The 21,730-nt window shown below is 37.0% G+C and overlaps 1 protein-coding gene across 2 annotated transcripts in view; it reads left to right on the forward strand.

Annotated features, from left to right (window-relative positions):
• Window positions 1-714: 714 nt before the first annotated feature.
• Window positions 715-21,730, forward strand: part of ST18 (ST18 C2H2C-type zinc finger transcription factor) — a 164,526-nt gene continuing 143,510 nt past the window's right edge. Inside the window, exons 1-2 of one of the 2 annotated variants that reach the window (XM_041473671.1) lie at window positions 715-777; window positions 1,072-1,207. The gene's annotated coding sequence lies outside the window, so the exon portion shown is untranslated. Of the gene's footprint in view, window positions 778-873; window positions 928-1,071; window positions 1,208-21,730 lie in introns of those variants that run through there. The other variant, XM_041473669.1, reaches the window with a different exon arrangement.

Genomic DNA, 21,730 nt, shown 5'->3' on the forward strand with positions numbered 1-21,730 from the left:
ATGGTAATTCTCTTCCTACAGTGGGCTGAAAAAGACTTTTCTTCTTCTCTGCCAAGGTGTGGCTTTGGGGTGACTAGTGGGGTAAGAACTTACAAAGAATGGATACATTTAAAATAATATTTAGACTATTTGGGGTTTTTTACTGGTCATGAAGTCACTGAGTTTTTCAGTTTCTGTGATGAGTCTGGAAGATTCTGAACTAACTTCTGCTACTTAACTGAGCTCCAGGGTTCTAAATCTAGATCCTGGACAAATTCCATATGTTCCTTTTAGACCCCTTCTGAAAGAAAATAAAGGTTATAATGAGGAAAATCCTGCACAGGGACTATAGCAAATGCACTCAGTAGATTAAGCAAGACTGGAGTTCTGCTTCAACCTGATAAATCAAATAAAGCATAATGTTAAGACAGAGGAAGAGTAACACCCGCCTCCTCCTCCTCCTCCTTCTCAGCACACACACACAACTTGTTTACAAAAGTGCCTTGTAGTGACTGCTGGTGGTGTCACTCCGTCCCATGCCCCAGAGCTATCACCGGGCCTCATGGGAGATGTGACTACAGCATCGGACATGGGACTGTTTGTTCACTCACTTTCTGTGAAGAGAGTTTTGAACTGTGTTTTGAATAGACAGCATTTTCTTTGTGTGGTTGGTAAATAACACAGAGCAAAGTTAGTCAGCAAGTTGCATAGCTTCTGCATTCTGATTCTTTGGAGCCCTTTTGTACCAAGCTTGACAGGATGTTTTTAACAGAATGTGACCTCACTGGGATACCAGAGGTAAGGAAAAAAGTTATTGGGGCTGTTTTGGAATATTTTGCTCAGAGCTGACCGAAAGCACTGCTTTAAAATGCCTTTTGGAAAGAAGATGGTCTCATGGTGATCCAGTCAACATCTTGTTCAGTGAAAATCAATGTCTTTCACTCCTTCGTGAGTTGCAGGAAGTCTTAAGAGATTTTCAATTTCCCACATGTGGAAAAAGAGGATGATCTGTGAATCTCAGAAGGATCATGCACTTGCTCATTGAGCAAAGGCCCAGTTCTAGACCATCAAAGTGTTTTCTTTCTAACACAGCACAGAATAAGCAGAGCAGATCCAGTTGTTCATCCAAGTCCTAGGAGCAGCAGCGTGAGCATCGGAGCGGTGGCAAACCCAGCAAGACCAGGACGCGTCAACCTTGCGGACACCCATCCTTAGCCACTGGCTGAAGGTAAGAGGGAAAGCCACACAAAGCAGCATCACCGAGCTCCCTGGGCAGGACCAGGAGTGGGTTTTCATTACGGACGGTGGAGCTAAGGCTGCTGCTTGCCGCTGTGCCTGGGGGCAGAGCAGAGGGGTGCGGTGCCTGGGGGCTGCGGGCACCCCCTGTCTTCCCTCTGCTGGGCACCTCCGGGCTGCTGGGGAGCCCGACCGGGCTGTACCGGCCTCCAGGGCTTCCCCGGGGGATGCCCCCGGTTCCTGGCACTGACAGGATGGAGCCGTGTGAGCTTCAGCTGCAGGAAAAGAGGGGAGAGAAATATGAGTGTTCCACAAGTCAGAGAATTTGATTTAAAACCAAGCAAAATAAAGAGGATGTCAGATTCAGATATTTATACAGTACAAAATATTATAGATTCATGATGAATATCTGAGTGATTTGTTTACATTCATGATTTAGAAAGATGTTTATGGAAAATAAAAGAAAAATGAATTATTACAAAATAGAGCTTCATGAATAATAGGGATCTTGCTGTTCTGAAATGGAATTAGCAATATGTGATCTGCTTTACTATCTATATCAACAGAACAACAAAAAGCTTCTTTGTTTTTGTGGTGAACAATTGTAAGGGTTTTTTTCAGACAGTACAGGTGACTTAAAAATTTTAAAAGTTTGTTTCGAGTCACTGGTGGAGCAGTAAGAGGAAATGAAATTCTCATGATATGCAAAACTGTTATTCATACTTAAAGAATTTCATAACAAGGAGATCTAAAAATATGCTTTTAAAATTGGAAAGTTTTGGGTTTTGCTGACAACGAAAATGTTCTTTGGTAAATGAGGATGGAAAAGTTTGCTCATTTACTTATGACTAACTAGAGTTGCTTTTTACTGTAAGCACATAAAAAACTAGGGCTTTGTTTTTGCTTGTGATAAGTTAAAAAATGGATGGTTTGAACTTCATTTAGCTGTGTAAAAGATGTGGTGAGTGCATCACTCCTCCTAGTAAGACAGAGTAAAGACTTTGGTTTGACAAAGCTTTTACAGTGATACTTTTATATAGCCAAGCCTGCTACTGTACTTCGATCCATTGCTGTGTGGTTATAAAAGCTGCAAGGTCTGTCCTAATTAAAGCAAATATTTGTACTGAGGAACCTTCTAGAGAGAAGCATGTTCTGTGAAACAGAAGTATTTCAAATGGTGATGACTAAAGATGTTAAATTTATATTCACAACTTTGGTATTGGTGTCGCAGTAGTACTTCTGATCTTCATCATAGGTCAGATGCTTGGAATTCTATAATAAAAACCAAGATTTTATAAAGCAAACATCTAATTACCATATGAGACATGAAATAGTTCAATTAAAAAAATACAACAAATTGGTAGTAATAAATGTATTAAGATAGAGTTTTCAGATGTAATATCTACCTACAGCTGCATGTATACTGTGAAGTGTTTTTTAAACAAATTATTTTTCCTAGTGTCTCATTCACTAAAGATAAACTGCTACCAATAGGTGTAAGCTTGATCTTTTTATGACCTTCAGTCAGGGAGAAATTAGCAGGGTGAGATGCAATTACTTCATCCCAGAATTTGAAGAAAAGAGTGTAAAAGTTCAATAAAAGTGGATTACTTCATACTGATGAAACCTAAAGTGAAGAAACCAGTAGAGGTCAGTGCAGAGTGCTGAAATGGAAGGAGAGTGCCAAGGCTTTGTGTATTTTGCTCTCTACTTTTGATCTTTAACTTTTCCTTTAAAATGGGGTAAAGGCTTACAGTGGCTTACAGCCAATATATTCTTGCCCTCTTCAAAAGATAATATGTGATGATATAATAATGTTACAGTGCTTAAACAGATCAATTTAAGCAACAAAACATATTTTGTTGCATGCTAGAGATAGCAGACAGATGCTGGAAACCTTATTTGGCGGAGTCATTATTGAAACCCATATGTAATACTTATTACATATATTGTAGTGATAACTATATCTAGCTGATGGCTATGTAGCAAAAAAACCAAAAAGTAGGAGAAAGTACAATTTCCAGGGAACAAGTTTTCGAATATTTGAAGTTAGAGTAACAACAAAATTTTTCTCATTTTTGGTAAAAACTCTGGATAATTATCATTATGTGGAGTTTTAAAAGGCTTTTCTTCACGTATATGCATAGATATGCAGGGGGCTGTGTGGAGGCAGACTCTGTATATAAAGTTGAATTATCTTTTGTTTCTCTTTTTAAAGCCATTGTTTGCTCGTGGTTTCCTTTTGTGATTTAAAGCAAGGAAAATAATCACTGCCTATAGTCTGTGCATGAAAAGATCCTTCAATATATATTAGCTGCAAAATCTTCTTTCTGAAAAGCCTCTGTTCAAACTGCTTTCTGTGTATCTAGAAAGAGCAACCTTCCTGTCCCCATTCTATTTCCTTACACTTTAACTAAGTACTTTGAAAAGTAGCTTCCTATTGAATTGTGATTGTTGAATATCAAGGAATTGCAAAAGAGATTATCACTAGATAAAAAGGGTTATGTTCTACTTTGATTCTGATACCAATTTAAATCTGCTGTCTATGATGTTAGGGAGAAATTTCCTGTACCTTTAAAGAGAGTAGAGCCACACAAAGAGTAAATATTCTTGAAAATCCTCTTCACTTGTTCTGCTTACCTTTCATGTGCTTCTTTAAATTGATTATGGAGGCATTGGAAAGAATCCAACACCTTTGAAAATCATACTTTCTTTTCATTTGCTTTATTATGCTCTTAAAAGTGACGGGAACCAGACAGAGACTCTGCAACCCTTCCTCAGAGGCACTTGTGCTGTGTGCCATGAGCGTGAAGGAAGCTCCAGGGGCTTTAAAGGGAGGATTACTGAAGGGGAGGGATTCAATGCTAACTGTAGCAGCTATCAGCAGTATAAATTGAGGTGGCAAGGAGAGAGAGGTGTTATCAGCTGCTGTTGTATATCTGACTGGTGATATGTTTTTGCTACAATCCTCTGATCCTCTGTGTAACATCGCACACAGGTCTTCCAGTCCTTGGGGTTTCATGTCAATATCTCCCTTTATACATGTAGCATAAAGTACTGAATTTGCTGGAGTCAATGAAGTGCTTCTTCACAGTTTGAAGCGGTGGTGAGAGCAGAAGCTCTACAGGCATGTTTCACCTTTTTTTTTTTTTTTTTTTCCCCCTGGGGTAAAGGAAATTTAGAAGTAATCTCATTTATTTCATAACACGGGATCCAATCTAATAGGGTGGCATACAACTGATGGTGTGTCAAATGACAATTTCCAGTATGAGTCCAAATTTTTACTAACACTTTGCACTCAATTCCTCTCAATTCAGTTCTTATCTAAAACTGAAGAAATAACTTTAAGTACTGATTTCCCTCCTGGATTTGATTGTGTTTTGAAAAAATGGTTTTGAATCCAAAAGTCAAATCCACCTCTTTCCCCACATAGGCTTCTGTTGTCCATAGTATTTTGACAAACGATATTTTCTGATTGACTTTTACATATCTCTCTCATTTTTTGTTGGTTAAAAAGTCTGTGAGAAGTTGTATTTAGCTGAGCCACAGTGGCAGTGCTCAATTGTAGTAAATGATTCTCTTCAGTGGTTTTTTTTGGGAGGGAGCCCTTCTCCTCAAATGCCTTTCCTGAAAAGTAGTGCAGTGGTTGAAATTAAGATACTATTTATAATACTCAGTGCTCTGGTTTTAGGCATTTGATGTTGAAGTCGACAAGTCAAAGTGGACTCTTGCTTCAATGAAGTTTGTTTGTTAAATGTAATCACATGGTCTGCTTTTTTTTTTTTTGGTTTTTTTTTTTTTTTTTGTGACATATTTAATACAAACTCCCAAAATTCACAGACCAAAATAATATTGCTGAAAATGTGTAGTTTAGTCAAGTGTAAAGCTATACTAGAAGTTTGGGACTCTTATCTGCATCCTGACCAAAGATAGAAGATTGCAGCCAGGCTGTTCATAACCAAGAAACAGAAGGTCTATATTATCACTGAAATTCCCAGTCTCTCATAAATCAATGTTTTGATATTTTCTTGATTGTGGTATTACATTCATACATACAGGTATAGCGACAGCATGTTCTCTTTTTTTTTCCTTCTCTTCTGATGTCTTTGATCTATTCTTGTTGTTGTTGTTGTTGTTGTTGCTGGTTTCTAGAAGTTCTTCCCTGCAAAGTAGCTGTGCATAATTAAATTATCCTGCCGCTATATAACCACTTGTTTGTTTAACTCAGGGATATGTTTCTTCATTCTTAGTGCATATGGGTGTACCAGTACCTGAAATGAAGGTATCTGTCATTCAGCTATAAAGCTTTGTATTCTGTTTAGGCACATATCAAAAAAATGTGGGTTTGTGTCTAGATGGGAATAGCATTGATCCAGTCAGTGGTGATCAGTAACCAAGATAGCAGCACTAGTGAAAATCTCCTCATGTAAACAAGGAAGCTGTGGCATTTGCACCAACAATTGAACAAATTCAGGCTCCTTGCTGGCAATTACATTGTTAATCCGTGTATTGCAAAATAAATAATTTAGAGCCAATAAATTGGAATGATAAATGTAGGCAAATAAACCCTAATTTCAGAATTCGATAGGGAGGAAAAAAAAAAGATAGATTTTTCACCTATTTCATGATGAAATGGACAGCCTAAGCAATTGGTATGATTTCAGGAAATATAGACATATATCTCATGAAAATATCAATGTAACAGTTTCAGTTTTGGTGGTTCTATCATTTTACTGAAACATATCCATGGAGGCACCTTTATTCTTAATGTGCTTTAAGAATCAGAAATGGTGATTTTCCCTGATTATATTAGATTGGATTGTGTAGATGGTTTTGGGTGTTTTTCACTTTATCCTGGATTTCTCTTGGGAGTTTGTTACCTGCCCTTTTCACTGTGGATCTCAAGTCAATACTAGGTTTTGTTTTTAATTTCTTCACTTTCTCATTTGTCAAGAACAAACTTTAGACTCTAGTCTAAAGTCTTGGTATTCTTTGAGTCACACTGAAATCCATACAGAGCTGATGCAAGTTTTGAGTGTCTTACCCATCCTGTGAACAGAAAAAAAAAGCAACCAACTCATGAGTAACAGTGACCTAAAGCTAAGGAACTGCATGACCTCAACATTAAATCTGAGGAATATGCAGTATTAAGGTTTTCTAGAAATTCTGAAATCACTCCCCTTTCCTAGAAAATTTCTGTTATTTCTATTTCACATATGTATTTCTAAGAGTTTAATACTCACCCTGTTAACTGTAAACAAAATAATTGTGAATTCAGTTTTTGTAATACATATTCATGTTTATGTTTACCAGCAAAATCACTTCAAAAGATATTTATGTTTTTAACAAGTCTCGTCTAACACTGAATCCTATATTTTGCTCTACTTTTCTCTCAACAATCTGTAGCACATCAAGGTCTGCTGTAGCAGATTTTTGTGATTAGTCAATGTAGTTCAAGGAGTTATTAAGAATAGGCTTCACAGAATAGAAAATATTCAACAAGTACGTTTAGTTTTTTTTTTAATATTTTTCCATAGTTTACTTTTTCTTTTTTTTATTTTGATGGCATATTGCAGTTTCAATTTTACAAACTAGGTTTTCCCAACACTGTAAAAATACAATAAATAGCAGTGTTATTTTAATACATTATTTTACTATTCTTTGGAGATTTCATGTTGGTCCAGAAAAAGAAGTGTGCTCTTCTGAAAACTTTTAATCTATTTTTTTATATATTGTATTTTTATCAATACATTCATATTTTAGATATATCTATGCATATGAATCTGTACAGAATGTTATGAAATTTCTGCAGGGAAATGATAATTAGGAGCTCATCAATATATTTTGTGATCTCAACAAGTTAATATGGACATTTTTTTCCCCAGGAATTAAGGTGTTAAACTTAAGAAAACATTTCATTAAAATTAGATTAAATATGGATAAAAATCTGAAAAAATACTATCTGCAGCTTTAAACAGCATGAAACTGAAACACATTTCTCATGAACTTGACTCACAGAAATATTTTTTCTATTTTTCTCAGTAATAATTTTATTAGTAGTGCTCCTCTAGAAGTGTTAATCATGTGATCGCATGTGTCACAGATATTCCATTTTGCTAGCAGATTTATGCTACTTCAGAGAAAACATATGAGTAAAGATTTTCTGGCAGCTTAATTTTGGTGGTAAAGATGACCACAGAGAATATGAATGTTTATACATTGTATGATTATATCACGTTATTTTATGAAAAAGTGATCTGGAGTAGCATAGATTTTAATTCTTGACCAGCACAGTAGAATCTGCAATGAGATGGCAGAGTTGACTGGATTCATGTTTTAGGGGGGCAGGGGAGGTCATCTTCTTTGACTTAAGCAGGTTTTTTAGCATGATCTCCAATGACATCCTGATATTGATGCAATGTATTCATGGACTAGATGGGTGGACAGGTACCTGAGTAGAAAACAGATGGATCATTGAATTCCAGGGGTTAATGGCTCATACTCCATCTTTTCATCTGAGTTCCTTAGGGGACTGTCCAGAAGCCCACCCTACTTCAGTAACTTTCTCAGTGTCTTGGTGCACATTGGGTTAACCATTATATGCTGACAGTGATGAAGAGAAAAAAGCAGTGGGCTGTGTCACCAGCAGACTACCAGTAGATCAAAGAAAGCTGTGATTTCCTTATACTTGGTTCTAATTAGGCCACACCTAGATCGATGCATCCAGTTCTGGATACCTCCATTCAAGGCAGAAGTTGACCAACTGGAGCAAATTCAGCAGGGAACTATGAAGATGGTTGGAGGCAGCAGCATGAGTACTGTGAAGAAGCTCTGAGAAAGCATAGCTTCTTTAATCTAGAAAAGAGATACCTGCAGGTAAAAAAAAAAAAAAAAAAATCATTTTTAGGCAGAGCAATCCTGAGAAAATAACAGTGTGGCAACTTCTGAAATAATATTTTCCTTGTAAGTGGGTAGTGCCTCCTGCCTCCTAAAGAAGTTCATCATTCGTATGCATCAGGTGAACTTGGGCTGCTAAGCAGCTCTAATGAAACACTAAACATTGCAAGAGATTCCCTTCATGTTAGGCAGTAATATTTAAGTAGTAGTTTACTAATTTTTAATGGTAAAGTATTGCTTTCACATAGACAGTAAAGGAAAATATAAAAAATTTGGCATTCTAGGGCTTATCCAGGTCTCCACACCTCCTGTGTCAGCTGGGAGGATTCCTCCTGCAGAGTAGCTCTTGAGTTGTTCCTGGAATGTTGGAAATTAACAGAGTACAGCTGTTTGGCCAGGGTGGTGAATGCTCTTGATAGGGAAGTGATGGCTATGGATTCTGAGCTGTGTCTTGGTTTAATTTGATGGTGCTTATCCTCTGTTTTGTTCTTTTTCCCTGAAATTTTATGTGAATATATTTGCTGAGGAAGAAAGGACTGTGTAAAGGAAATCAAGAAAAATCTGGTGCATTTTTGCCTGGAAGTGAAAACAGTAGAACAAAGAGAGTGATTAAAAATATTTGTAAGTCTACCTTTTCCTTACGTTAAATGAACATGACTAACAGTGAGGACTGGGAGCTAAATGTAGAAGGAAAGAAATGGAGCCTCTTGGGTCATTGTTAGAAAATACTCTACTTTGGAATGTAGACTACATTGTAATCAATCTTTCACTGTAGGGATTTATGCTACAATTTATGCTAAGATATTAGGAAGTGGCTGGGAAGATACCAATATAATCAGTCTCGGAGTTGTGCCAGAATGCTCAATCTGTCTTGTCCAGATGTTGTCCTTTTAGGCCAAGGAAAATACCTCAGCCCAGCTCAATTCCTCCTTATTGCAGAAGCAGGTTTGATACTTGCATTGTCTATTTACAAGTTTGGTTTGTAGTCCTGACTCAGTCTGGGCTCATCAAATGCAGGACTACCCAGCAGGCAGCACTGCTCACAGGACTTACATAACTTCTAAAATCTATTTTTAGATGTTCTTTTTCACCTCTCTGGTTAACTATTTCCTGCTTCAATCTCCTCCCAAAAAACAGCCTGTCCAATTTTTTTCCCCTCCATCTGATCCCAGTTTGCTGTATCACTTTGCTAGGTCAGTATTGCTGAAATCATTGCTAGTGTGCTCATGGCCTTGCATGGAATTTCTGCTGCAGTTCCCTGGACGCTGTTGACCTTGCATGACTGCACTCACCAGAAGTGGTCCTCTTCAAGTGTCTGTGAAGTCTGACCGTATGACTGTCTCTCAAATGCCTGTGGAATCCACCTATTCTTCACTATCTATAGAGCTTATTAGCATCTCCTTTTATATTCTCTCAATAACTTTTTAATTTACTTTGCACAAATAGTTTCAGCATGTCTTGTTCAGTTGATTTAACTCCAGGTGGAAGCAGCCTTGTTGCTTTCCTGAGCCCCAACACCAATATCATCATCCTTGGTTATTGCTGTTGGTGTCCAGCTGCACAAAGGGAGATGAGGAGATAAGGGCATGGGCACTTACGGCTGGTGATGGATGGCTGAAACCTCTCCAGGTTCCTTCCATGCATCCTGGAACAAGAACCCATCTGCCAGGGGTACTTGGGAGTCACAGTGTGTGAATGGAAATGGGAGCAAACTCTGCCCAAGTTCCAAGCCAGTAAGAAATGAGGACTCTAATATTGTGTGAATAGATGTTACCACCGTGGCCGTGATAAGCAAGCCTTGTTGGAAGGCTGGATATGGCATCACATTTATTAGTTCTTATATGCAATACAAGAGTTAGCTGACTTAAAATATGGCAGTGTGAGGTCTCATCCGCTCACAGTTGCACCAACAGACCTTATCAATGAGGCAGGAATATTTTTTCTTTTCATTCCTGGTCACTGAGGACAGGGAGAGCAGAACAAGTAGGAGTAGCTGTAGTCTCAGCTGTCACTGCAGCATCAGTGGGGGAATAAACACTTAGAAACTGGATACTGGAAAAGTATCCCTAGTTCTAATCCATGACAAAGCCAGATAACTTTGGGTAGTCAGCTGTTAAATGGGAATTAAATTGGAATGTGCTCTCGTTATGAGACATTGGATCCCACCACAGCTGTAAGGCAAAACTTAAATACTACAATCCTCTGGTATTACATGAAGAAATAGGTCTTCAAAGTCACTGTTCACACTTTTTTGATTTAAAAAAGAAAACAAAAACCCCGTTCCTAAATTATTTAAATTTGAGACTGTAGGAAAATGACATCGATGCTTCCCATTTTTATCTCTTGTAGACCATACTCAAACATATGCTTAATAGGTATGTATCTCTTAACAATTAAAAGCTGTACAACTTGGGTTATTTTTTTTTTTTAATATATAATGTTTTGGAAGTAGCATTAAGTTGATTCATTTCTGTGTTATTAGATCTTTACAGTATTTGGTTTCAAGTACAACAAACAAATAGCATGCATAATTATTTCTGTGGTTACCATGTCTGCTGTCCAGTTACACAAACTCTGTCCTGAAGGAAGGGAAAAGGCACCACATCCTGTACTTCTGCTTATACAATATTATAGATATTGCTATTGCAAAGGCATCAGGGTGATTCCATTGATTTATGGAGGTCAGATTTCATGAGCAAAGTGAATGAGACACATTGGGCAATGCTGATTAAAATAGATAAGGTTTACTCTTGTAGTAAGAAAAAGTTCAAGAGGCTGATATCGATGAAACGACTTCTCTTCCTGACACAACACTGGGGTTGCCAGTGGGAATTTCAGTGGGATTATGCAGTTGGAATATGATTATATTCTTAGACGGCTTTTGTTTCTTTGTTAAACACTATTTAAAACCCCATCAGAGATATAAGCATTTTGTTAGAATTTTAAAACTGTTTGTAAGTGCTGCTATAGAACTGGCATCCTTCCTTTAATCAGCTGACAAATTGACCAGTGCTTGTACAAGTTCTACAACTGCCTCAAAGTATGGCTGAAAAAGGACAAACTTGAAATTCTGACTTCCACAGATTTGGAGCGCAGTTAATTATGTATATAAAGACAAAATCTTGAAGAACTAGTGTTTATTCTGAGGATTTCTTTCACTTGGAGGAAGAGTTTTTAGTACCCTTTCTGGGTGGTCTGTTCCTATTTAGCTCTGGATATTTGGTTACTTGCCTGTGGTGGCTGTAAAAGAAGAAAATTATGGTGAATTAAATGTTTCTGTAATACAGTGTGTTCTGTGGTGTTTACCTACCTTTATGTACATGATCTGCAGATATATAGCATATGTATTAAAGATACTTCAGTTTGAGAAATCAATGTCCTCTGCAAGTGTTATTTAAAATGATTAAAAACCAGAAATTCTTTGTTCTTTAGAGCTTTGACATAGGCAACTTTCCTTTCTGTTTATCTGGACTATGAGGGAGAGAAGCACATTGTCCTCCTTTTTATTAAACTTTTTATTATGGGAACATTCCCCAAGCAAAATATACCTGGAGTCTAACATTCCCTTTCCAAAGGCAAAATACATTCTCTTCTCAACATACTAGGATGAAGGACTGAATCATACTTTAAATTAATCACTTTTTGCCAAAATATCTGGTAAATCTACTTAACTGAATGAAAAATGATCCTGAATGCTCAAAGTACTTTTGTGGAATAAAATGTATGTTTTGCATGTACAATGACAGCGGGAAAGGAAGAAGCAGAGATTGCCAAGGACATTCTGAGAACATTTATTGATTGGAAACAAATCAGTGGAATTTTTTTTGTTTTGTTTTGTTTAGTTTTGCAGGATTGTTTTTTTCTTCTCCATATTACATGAAGTGGTCTCTGTCTGGGTGTAATTTTTACTTTTTAGTGCCATCTGCACCTGTGGCCTTTGGACTTAATGTTTATGACAGATGGACTGGACTGTGCTTGCACCATTTAGTGTATAATCCTTCTGTATGTATCTATGCCATGCTAGGCAGTGGCACTGGCCCAATGGGCATATTTATTAGTGCAGACTTCCTGTCTGCTTCCATTGTTCTGTTGCAGTGTCCTTTGAGCCTAATGGACCTTGCTTTGTGCTGGGCCCACCTACAAAATATTGTTTCTGATTCGTGCCAGATATCTATTGCAGACTCTGATTTTTTTTTTTTTCTCTAACACATTTGCCAACTAGAACGCTTAAAATGGATCAATTCCATATTGTAAATGCTCTTCCTCTCTCTCAGCCTGCAAGCTTAATTTTGGAACAAGCTTGCTAGCTTTGTTTGCTAGTATCAAGATACTTGATAATAACACAAGAAGCATTCCTATTGAGAAATGTCACCTCTCACTACCTGAGCTGCTACTGGAAGCAAAAGTTGTCCCCAGTGAGGCAGTGGCTCCTGTAGAAGAGGGTGCAATAAACACAGCCTTGGCTGCAGGAGCTGCTGGCTGGCTCATGGCCTGCAGCCTGGAGCTGGGTGGCACATCCCATCCCTGCTGACTTCATCGGCGCTGTGTGATTTGGGAAAAAGGATGGACTGCTACTGAACAAGAAGTGTTGCCTTCTGGATCTGAACAGCAAAACAAATGCAACACTTGGGCACTTGCAATTTTGCAAGTTGTTTGTGAACCTGACAATCCATAGAGATGATATCACTAAAATGAAGAACAATTAATTTTCAATCATTTATTTCATAAAACCATGAGGAAGCCTCTCTAAAATTTTTGGACCTGCCACAGAAAAACATGAAATGAACCCCACAGTTTAGTTGTAGTCACATTAAATTAGTGGCAAATTTCAAGACAACAATTAAGGATTGAACTCATCCTGTTCTAAAAATAGAATTTTTCAACATATATATCCTAACAGTTAAAAAAGACTTTGAAAAATATTTCTACAGAAAGTAATCATGACTCTGGAAATTCTCTATGGAAAAAGAGACCATCTATATATCTTCTCATATTGCATAGCAAGACTATGCAGAATGGCTTATATTATCATGGTCATGAGAAAAGGAAACATATTCTGCATCATACAACAGCAATAACAGGGATTGTTTCTGGTGTAGATATGCCTGCCAATCAGATTTCTACAGGAGGAGAATGAAGACCTGTGAGGCACAATTTATCACTTCATAAATAAAGAAGCTATTATCTGAAACAGTTTCATGTCTAGAAAAGGCTCCTTTACATTATTGAAAAGAAGCTGTATAGTAAAAACAAAGATATTATGATGGCATATTCATGACTAGGAAGTAAGAAATTTTTTTTTTCATTCAGCCATTTTAAATTAGTCTTTTTTATTTTGTAGTAAAAACTCAAACTATCAAATGTATATCCACAATATATTACTTGTGATCTTGGCCTTAAGAAGAAACTACATAGAAATCCATATAGAAATACTCATTTGTGTTTTGTACATATGCCTTTTTCATTCACCTTTAATGCTGTTGAATACTTAGAACTTTTGAAGATCAGGTACCCAAATTGCAATGGTGAAACTCCATATAGGCAAACTTCCTGAAGGAATATGTATATTTTCAATTTAAAATTAAATTTAAAATTAAATAAATTTAAAATTAAAACACACTATTGAAATTTGAAAATCTTATGGCAATATGTTTTACAATTTTCTTTCACACCCCAAACAATTTATATTTGCTTCTTTTCATGATATCTGGAAGAGTTTAATCAAGTTAGCCTATTAGTTGCACATCTTGAAGGAATATTTTTAAGAATGCAGTGTAAAAAATGTGCAAGATAGTTGTAGCAAATCCTGTTTAATACCCTTCAATTTGAATTAGCTGTGCAATGGTTCTGATTTTTTTCCCTGTGTTTGCTGTGGCGGTATCACAATTTGTTTCTGATAGATTATTGCTCACCTACTCCATGAAAAAGCAGTTTTTGAAGTTGCTTTTCTCTGCTGCCAGTCAGTGTGAGGATGAAGTATCTTCTCAAAAGTACTGTAAAAGCTGCAGTGTCTCTTTATTTGTAAAAGACAATATATAAATTTTAAGTTGAGAGCAGAGGCTAGTACAGTGGTGTATCACAAAGGAGGCAGGATATTACCGAGTGCTTATTTTTTTATTTGCTTTTCTTCCTTTTACTTTATAGAGTTCATAGCCAAAATTCAGGACAACAATAGAGATATTATCCAAGTTTGCCAGAACAGAGCAGTAATCTTCTCCCACTAAAGTCTGTTGGTTATGTGATAAGATTATCTTTAAGGTTATTGCAGTATTTGAGTTTCTGATTTGAGCCCTCTGCAAATAATGACCTGAGGGGTTGTGTCATCATGTAGACAAGCTACATGGCCATTGAGCTGTGATTATCCTAACTTCAGTGCCAGCAATATACTGTGCCCCAGAACTGTGGAGCTAGGTATCATGTCCTGCAAATGGAATTATTCAGTTAATCACGGAAGAGCCCGGGGACTGAGCTGATGGAAGCACATAATAGCAAGGTTATGCCTATCAAGGATATGCAGCCTAAATCTCTCAACTGTGAGGCATGGTAGAGACAAGTGTTACGTGATGGCCCTCCCTTGTGGGTCGTCATCATCTTATCCCCTCCCTAGACAGTACCTGATTACCAGCCAAGCCAATATTCCAGACTGTCATCTTCCACCCTGGCATCTGCAAGGTTGCATCTGAAATGCACAAAACTGAAGGGATTTTTTTTTACCCTGAGCATTACAGAGTCAGCCTGATCTGGCCTTGACTGAATTCACACTTCTCTTAGAGGAACTGTAAGTCTAAAGAGCTTTGCAGAACTTTCAAACTGGCCAATAGCTGCCTGCATGTCTTTGGGGACGTGAGACAGGAGACTGTGGCCATCTGCAAGCACACAGACTGGCTTTCCCCATCCATGGCTTTCCAGGGGCTGACCAACGGATTAGGCCACTTTGTCCTGATGTCTCTAGGCACGTTCAAGTCTGTTTTTCAGAAAGACCAATCTCCTCACCTCTTAACCTGCTGAGGGATTCCACTGATGTGATTTATTGTAAGATCCATTAAGGAAAGCAGCTGCTTCCTTTGTCTGCTGAAACACCAGTTATTGTTGCTAGATCACCTGTGATCAGAAGGAACCATGGCCAGGTTACTGTGAGCCACACCTGGCACCTCCTGGAGGAGTTCTGAGCATTGACTGATGGAAGATCTGCAGCTTTTTGCTCCTTCACCAATTTTCTTTTCTAGAATGTCCGCACATACGATTTAATTCCATTGTGCTGATACTATTTAATTCCATTGTGATGTTCTGTCTTTGCAAGTTATTTTTAGTGTTAATACATTTCTGTATTACATGCTTTATACGTAGATGTTAGGAACAACCTGATCTCATTTGTGATGCAATCGAATCATTCTTCGTATCTGCTCCTTACAAAATCAAAGAATTTCTCCGATGCTGAACACTAGATAAAAGGATAAATTTGTCAAATGTGGTAGTCAAAGTAAAGCTCAAAGGATTTGTTTTACAGATGTATAATATGGCTGAAGCTGCTTTATTTTAAAAGTTATTCTCACTTTATGCTCTCAGGAAGCATACTTAAATTCTGAATAACTGCTCCTAGTTGAAACAGAAAGAAAAAAATTGCATATCATTTATGAGTAAAGAGAGTGATTTGTGCCCCTTTTTATTATTTTAGACATAAAACATTTTTTTTTTGTAGACTGATATATACAAATGACAATGTATAAAAATATTCACATAATAATAATAAAATTGTTTGAAAAAATAAAAAAAGCAAATGTCAGAACTGCAAATACTGGAATAACAAATGTTAAGAGAGTAAAATGAATGTATCTGTGGAAAGCTTTTGTGAGAGATATGTATAATATTCTCTTGTTTTAATTAAAGGTCTTTTTTGCATAAAGACCTCAAGTTTTCATAGGTTCTGTTTCTCATTTTGTTAGATATCATCAGGTCCTGCCTAAAAAATTGAAAGGACTCTGTGCACATAAAACTCTCCTATGTTTCTTCCCTAGTGGTGGGGAGTTCAAGTGTTAAATAAAGTGGAGTGGGAGACTGTGAGTCTTTTGGAATTGGTTGTTTCTCTGTATAGGGACTCATAGACAGAGTGTGATGAATTTCTTTAGCCAAAGCCAGTAAGCAGTCCATCAACTTCCTTTAAAATCTGTTCTTGTGGTAGTGTTCAGTGCTAGGAAAAGTAGTTTTTCACATGTTTGACAGCCCCACATGTGAACCTCACAGCACAACTTCTGCATGTGACTGAGACTGATATGGCCAGCAATGGATTCTGTGTAAGATTATTTCACTTGTCCCCCTCTCTGCTCTCATTCCCTTTCTTCTGTCTCTTTGTTGTATTTCCATTCCACCAGCTAAAACTGCAGTCAGTGAGGATGAGAGTAATTCATCCTTTTTACAGGTCTTAAGCCTTTCTTCCATCTACCTGCATGTTTTTCCTAAATCCTGTGATTGCTTGGGCTGAAGCAACAGAGGCAGATGGAGGTTGTCACATCTACATACAAATGATGAAGAGATGATGGCTGTTGGCCATTGACTTGCAGAGGCAGATGCATCTTTGACTTTTACCTCAAAGGAGTCCCTGTTAAGGATCCTGCCACCTTTGGTTGCTGAAAACGTAAAAACCAATCCTCAGCTCTCATGTATTCTGCTACTGATTGTCTGTGTTGCAACAGCGATCCATTTACACAGCAAAACTCTCACCTAGAAAAAGCTAAGCCAATGGAAATATGAGAGACTAGAGAGGAGCTCAGTTCATATTGAAAATGTCTCGTAACATCTAATAGCAACATAGAAATGTGAAATGCAACATATCTTTCAAATGAGATAAATATTAAGGTGGTTATTGCTGCATGTATGTATTACCAGAAATCTGAATTTGAGAATAAATGACCACCTAATATCTCCTTAACTGAAGCTGATATCAAAGTTAGATTCTTTGTAACATTACTGACAAATTTTATGAAGATCTAGATAATTCAGAAAAAATATATTCACAAAATGGTATTGATAGGCTAAACTGGTAGATAAACACTTAGGCATCTTTGTGTAACATAAAAAAAGGTAGCTGATTAAGTCAGTGTGGGAACTAATAGCTCAAAGCTCTGATAAAAGATGCAGCATTGACTGCTTGTTTTTATGTTGACTAGTATCTTGATAAATTAATAGTTGTTTCCATTTAAAAGAGTAGCTGCATTATGTTTTCCTTGTGTTAGTGTAAAAAAGAGAGAAGTGTACTTGGGGGGAACGGGAAGGAAAGGATGAACGAAGACTTCGAATTTCCATTAATTAATCAACTTTGCTATAGAAAAATAATGGGTGAAATAATAAGAAAAATGATATTTGTGTGTTTGTGTGTGGAATAAATCCAAATGTATTAAAAGACCCATTAATTCTAAGTTCCCAGTGGTTAATATTAGTCTATATTTTTGGTACTCTGATATTTGAGTTTGTAGAATATATATTCCTTCTGATTATTCCATAGTCTTTGCTGTTAATTATCATCTGAAAGACTATGTAGTCCACTTCTAAGTGACATAAAAATGCAATAATTCTCAGAAATTTTCCCACTGATGCCTATGAAGCTATTTGCAAGAGAAACTGCTGGGCAGAGTAAGCAAGGGCTCTGATAAAGGGTTCAAATGGAATATAAAGTTAAATGTATGTTTACTTGATTTATTTTCATTTTCTAACATTGTTTAAATCCTTACTTCTTTTCCTACTTATATTTCTAACTCCTAACTCTTGCTCTGTTTCTTCTTCCTTTTCTTTTTTTTTTTCTTATTTTTCTCTTTCCTCCTCCTAATATTGCATTTTAACAAGATTTTGTGAGTCACACTGATTCCAGGCAAACAAGCTGCTGTACTGTAAAATAAATAGCCTTGAAATGCTACAAAGTAAATCACTTGCCTTCAAGATTAAGCTTAAATGTTTGCTTCAGCTTCATGTCTGAACATCCTTCCACTTAACCAGATGATAGCAGACTTTATGCCAACAAAACATATCTTTACTAAACCAGGGCCATCTTTCAATAAGAACAGAGCAGTATGATGCCCTCTGCCATCAAAACATGCCTCTAGCCCTATTTATTTATGAGGAGCTTTGTACTGGATACAAACTGATCATGAATGTTATCCAGCTTTATATAAGACATCACATGGTATTGGTAATCTGATACAGGGTTTTAAATGGATAGCTACACTGCCAGTTTGAAGTGCCAGCATTTTATTTTTTTTTCATTTTGTTATCAAATGGCATAGTATGAAGAAATAGTCAAGCCTTCACTGAGTTTATGTCTCCTGCAGAAGAATTGCTACATCTTTATTTTGCCTTTTATTCTTCTGAAAATTATAAACTATTTATTATTCTTTGTAGAGAATGCTGGAAATAGATTTTTTTTTAGGAATAATAATCTATATTTTACTCCTTTCACCCAAATATATATTTTTCACAACCTTGTGTTTCTGCATCTGTTTACTGTATTTTATTAAAATAGTTATACTTTGATATTACGGGTCTGGAGAGTTTGGAGAAACAGACAGGTCTTCAGACAAGAAATATTGACTTTCCTTGGTGTTTATTCTCATACCAAGCTATTTGATCACATACACTTGTTATTGCAAATCTAGAGAGTCAGCTTTACATGCGGATTAAGTATATAACTGGCATTTGCTTCATGCAGGCATGGAAAAATCTAACCTGGTGTGAGAAACCTGAAGTGTGACTAACATTCTGAATTTTTGCTTTGCAATATAATCTAGAGAATGGATGAGCATTAACATGGAAAATCTAGGCTCTTTTTCCCAGAGGGCACCTTTGCATTATTGTAGCTGAAATGCTTTGTGTGCTCTATCACTTTGATCTGAAAGCAAAAATCTGATGAACACTTGAGTGTTTTAAAGGTAAAGTTAGTAAAGCCTTGATGACTGCCTTGAACTCCTAGTTTAAATCATTTTAAGACAACTTAAAGTAAGATTCTGGAACTGGTCTGCGCATTCTTAAGGGAAGGAAAATTGGCTAATTTGTGCTTGACTTACTAAAAAGCGGGTATGAGAAAAAATTTGGCAGAGGGAACATCTCAAAAAGTGAAGATAACCTAAATGAAAATTTTGTAAGCAATTAGATGGTAGCATAGGTAAAGGTGTCTCAAGACAGCATTTCAGTATCAAATTGTTTAGCAAATATTAATTTGCAATTGGAATAGCTTGAGTAGAGATGTGACAGGGGGTAGAGGGTGGAACTGGTAAGGAGAATTGCATGCTCAATATCTGTATATATGTTTCTTCTACCATGACAGAAAGACCTGTAGGTCTGTATGCTTCCCTAAGTCTGCACATTAGAGAAACTGAATAGCATGACTGAGTTTAAAAGGGGTGACATTAATGTGAAGTCTAAGGATTCTTTATGTGCATGAAACCATGATGGTTCATTCCATGAACAGCTGCTAGCCAATAAGCCTTTTAAAAAGCCTTTTGGAGACGACACTGAAAATCAAGAGCTTACACTCTGCAGGATTTTTTACACTGAATTTTCAAAAATAGGCCACTTCCAAATACATGTTAAAGGGTAATGTAAATGCCTCTTTGGAACTTTGGATGATATTAATTGTATATCACACTAGTGCAGTTTGACCCCAGCCTGCAGCTAAGCCTCACACAACCATTCATTTACTCCCCTCAAATGGGACTGGGGAGAGAATAAGAACAGTAAAAGTGAGAAAACCCAGTGTTTGAGTTAAAGATGGTGGTGTGAGTAAAATAAAAGACAGACCTTCAAGAAAAGCAAAACAAAGAATTAATTTGCTGCTTCCCATCAACAGAAAAGTGTTCAGCTGGGAAAGCCAGGTTCCATCGTGTGTAACAGTGACTTGGGAAGAAAATGCCAACTCTCGAATGCCCATTCTCTTACTCCTTTTTCTCCCAACTCTATATGCTGAGCATGATGCCACGAGGTGTGGATGTATATTTGGTCAGTTGGGGTCAGCTGTCCCAGCTGTGCCCCCTCCCAAGTCCTTGTGCACCCCAGCCCACTTGCCGGTGGGGTGGGGTGAGAAGCAGCAAAGGCCTTGGTGCTGCACAAGCCCTGCCCAGCAACAATGAAAACACCCCTGTGTCATCAACACCGTTGTCAGTACAAATCCAAAACGTAGCCCCCTACCAGCTACTGTGAAGTAAATGAACTCTCTCCCAGCCAAAATCTGTGCACCAACATGACATTGAAATAACATCTCTACTTAGTACCTAACAGAGAAGTTGTACAGTGTTAAGTGCATTTAAAGATAATTAGTTGAAACTGCTTTGAGGTCTGTTATAAAACTGCTTTAATTGTCCAAGTTTATATCTGGATGAATCTGGCTCTTCAGTATTTTTACTCCTGACTTTGTGCAGGCTGCAGAACTCTCACAGTTTCAGTGAGAACAGAATGCTGTATATAATAGCTGAAGTCCACTAGTGAAGCTATGCCAAAGCTTCTAACAAAAATCTTCCACTTGGTTATATATGTTGTTGAGGTTATGTTGTCAGTTTTTGGTGGAGACTCTTTATTTATACTCTGCCTGCTCAGTATTTCTGATTACTGAGTAGTGCTAATAAGTTTCTAATAAGTTTCTAATAAGAAATAAATAATAAAATTTATGGATTTGCTTGTAAATTGGGCAATTGCTGATGATTCCATATCTCTTCTTTCCTGCACTGAGAGAACCTTAGATATTAAAAATGTGATATCTAAAATTATAAGCTAAAGGAAAACAAAACCAACCTGTTTGTAATCTATGTTGCTGCAGAAATGCAGAATAAAATAGAAGAATAAAAGATGTTAAGATGTTAAAAACCTTCCTTCTCTCTTTCTCTGATGCAAAATTTTCTAGGAGCTAAAGGATGGGAGTGCCAGCTCCAAATCACTACAAGTGCTCAGCAATGGTAGAATTGTCCATGGAAAGGAGCATCACATTTCTATCCTAGTATGATCAGCATTAAGGATTAAGGAACTCCTTAATGTGGAGAGATGAGGGCAAGCTGGAAAATGTACTACAGTCACATGGCCACTGTAAAAGATAAATACAAACAGCATTTTTCTATACCTAAGTAAGATATTTTAAAATGTGTTTCATTTTTTATTAAAGTTATTTAAATTGTAAGGGTTTGTGGGACTGGTGTCCTACATGTCCTGACCAATGCATGGAAAGAAAAATTATATCTCCTTTTAATGAAATTACAAAACATTTCCTCGAGATCTGATCCTGTAGCTTAATAGAATTGTCTCATCTTATGGACAACTTAGCTAATGCTGCTGTAATCAGAGATGGCTGTAGCAGCATGAGTTGGAAATCCATCATTAAGGATGCAACAGCTGCAACTTCCACTTAAAATTTGTCATTATATCTTGAAGTACAAGCATTCAAAATACAGTTCAAAAGAAAATAGAACCTTCAGCTTAGTGACTTTTATCACGGAAATGGAATTACCAGTAAAAATACAAATGACAGACTCAGGCAGCATCTTTGCTGCCTGGTGTTTGATGACTACAGCTGTTAGGTCAGGACAGGAGGTCTTTGATCACAGTCCTAAAGTATGTTTTGCACTTTCTTTTGCATACTTGATTTACA

This window comes from Pyrgilauda ruficollis, unplaced genomic scaffold (assembly GCF_017590135.1).
Source record: "Pyrgilauda ruficollis isolate IOZ18807 unplaced genomic scaffold, ASM1759013v1 scaffold30, whole genome shotgun sequence".
NCBI lineage: Eukaryota > Metazoa > Chordata > Aves > Passeriformes > Passeridae > Pyrgilauda > Pyrgilauda ruficollis.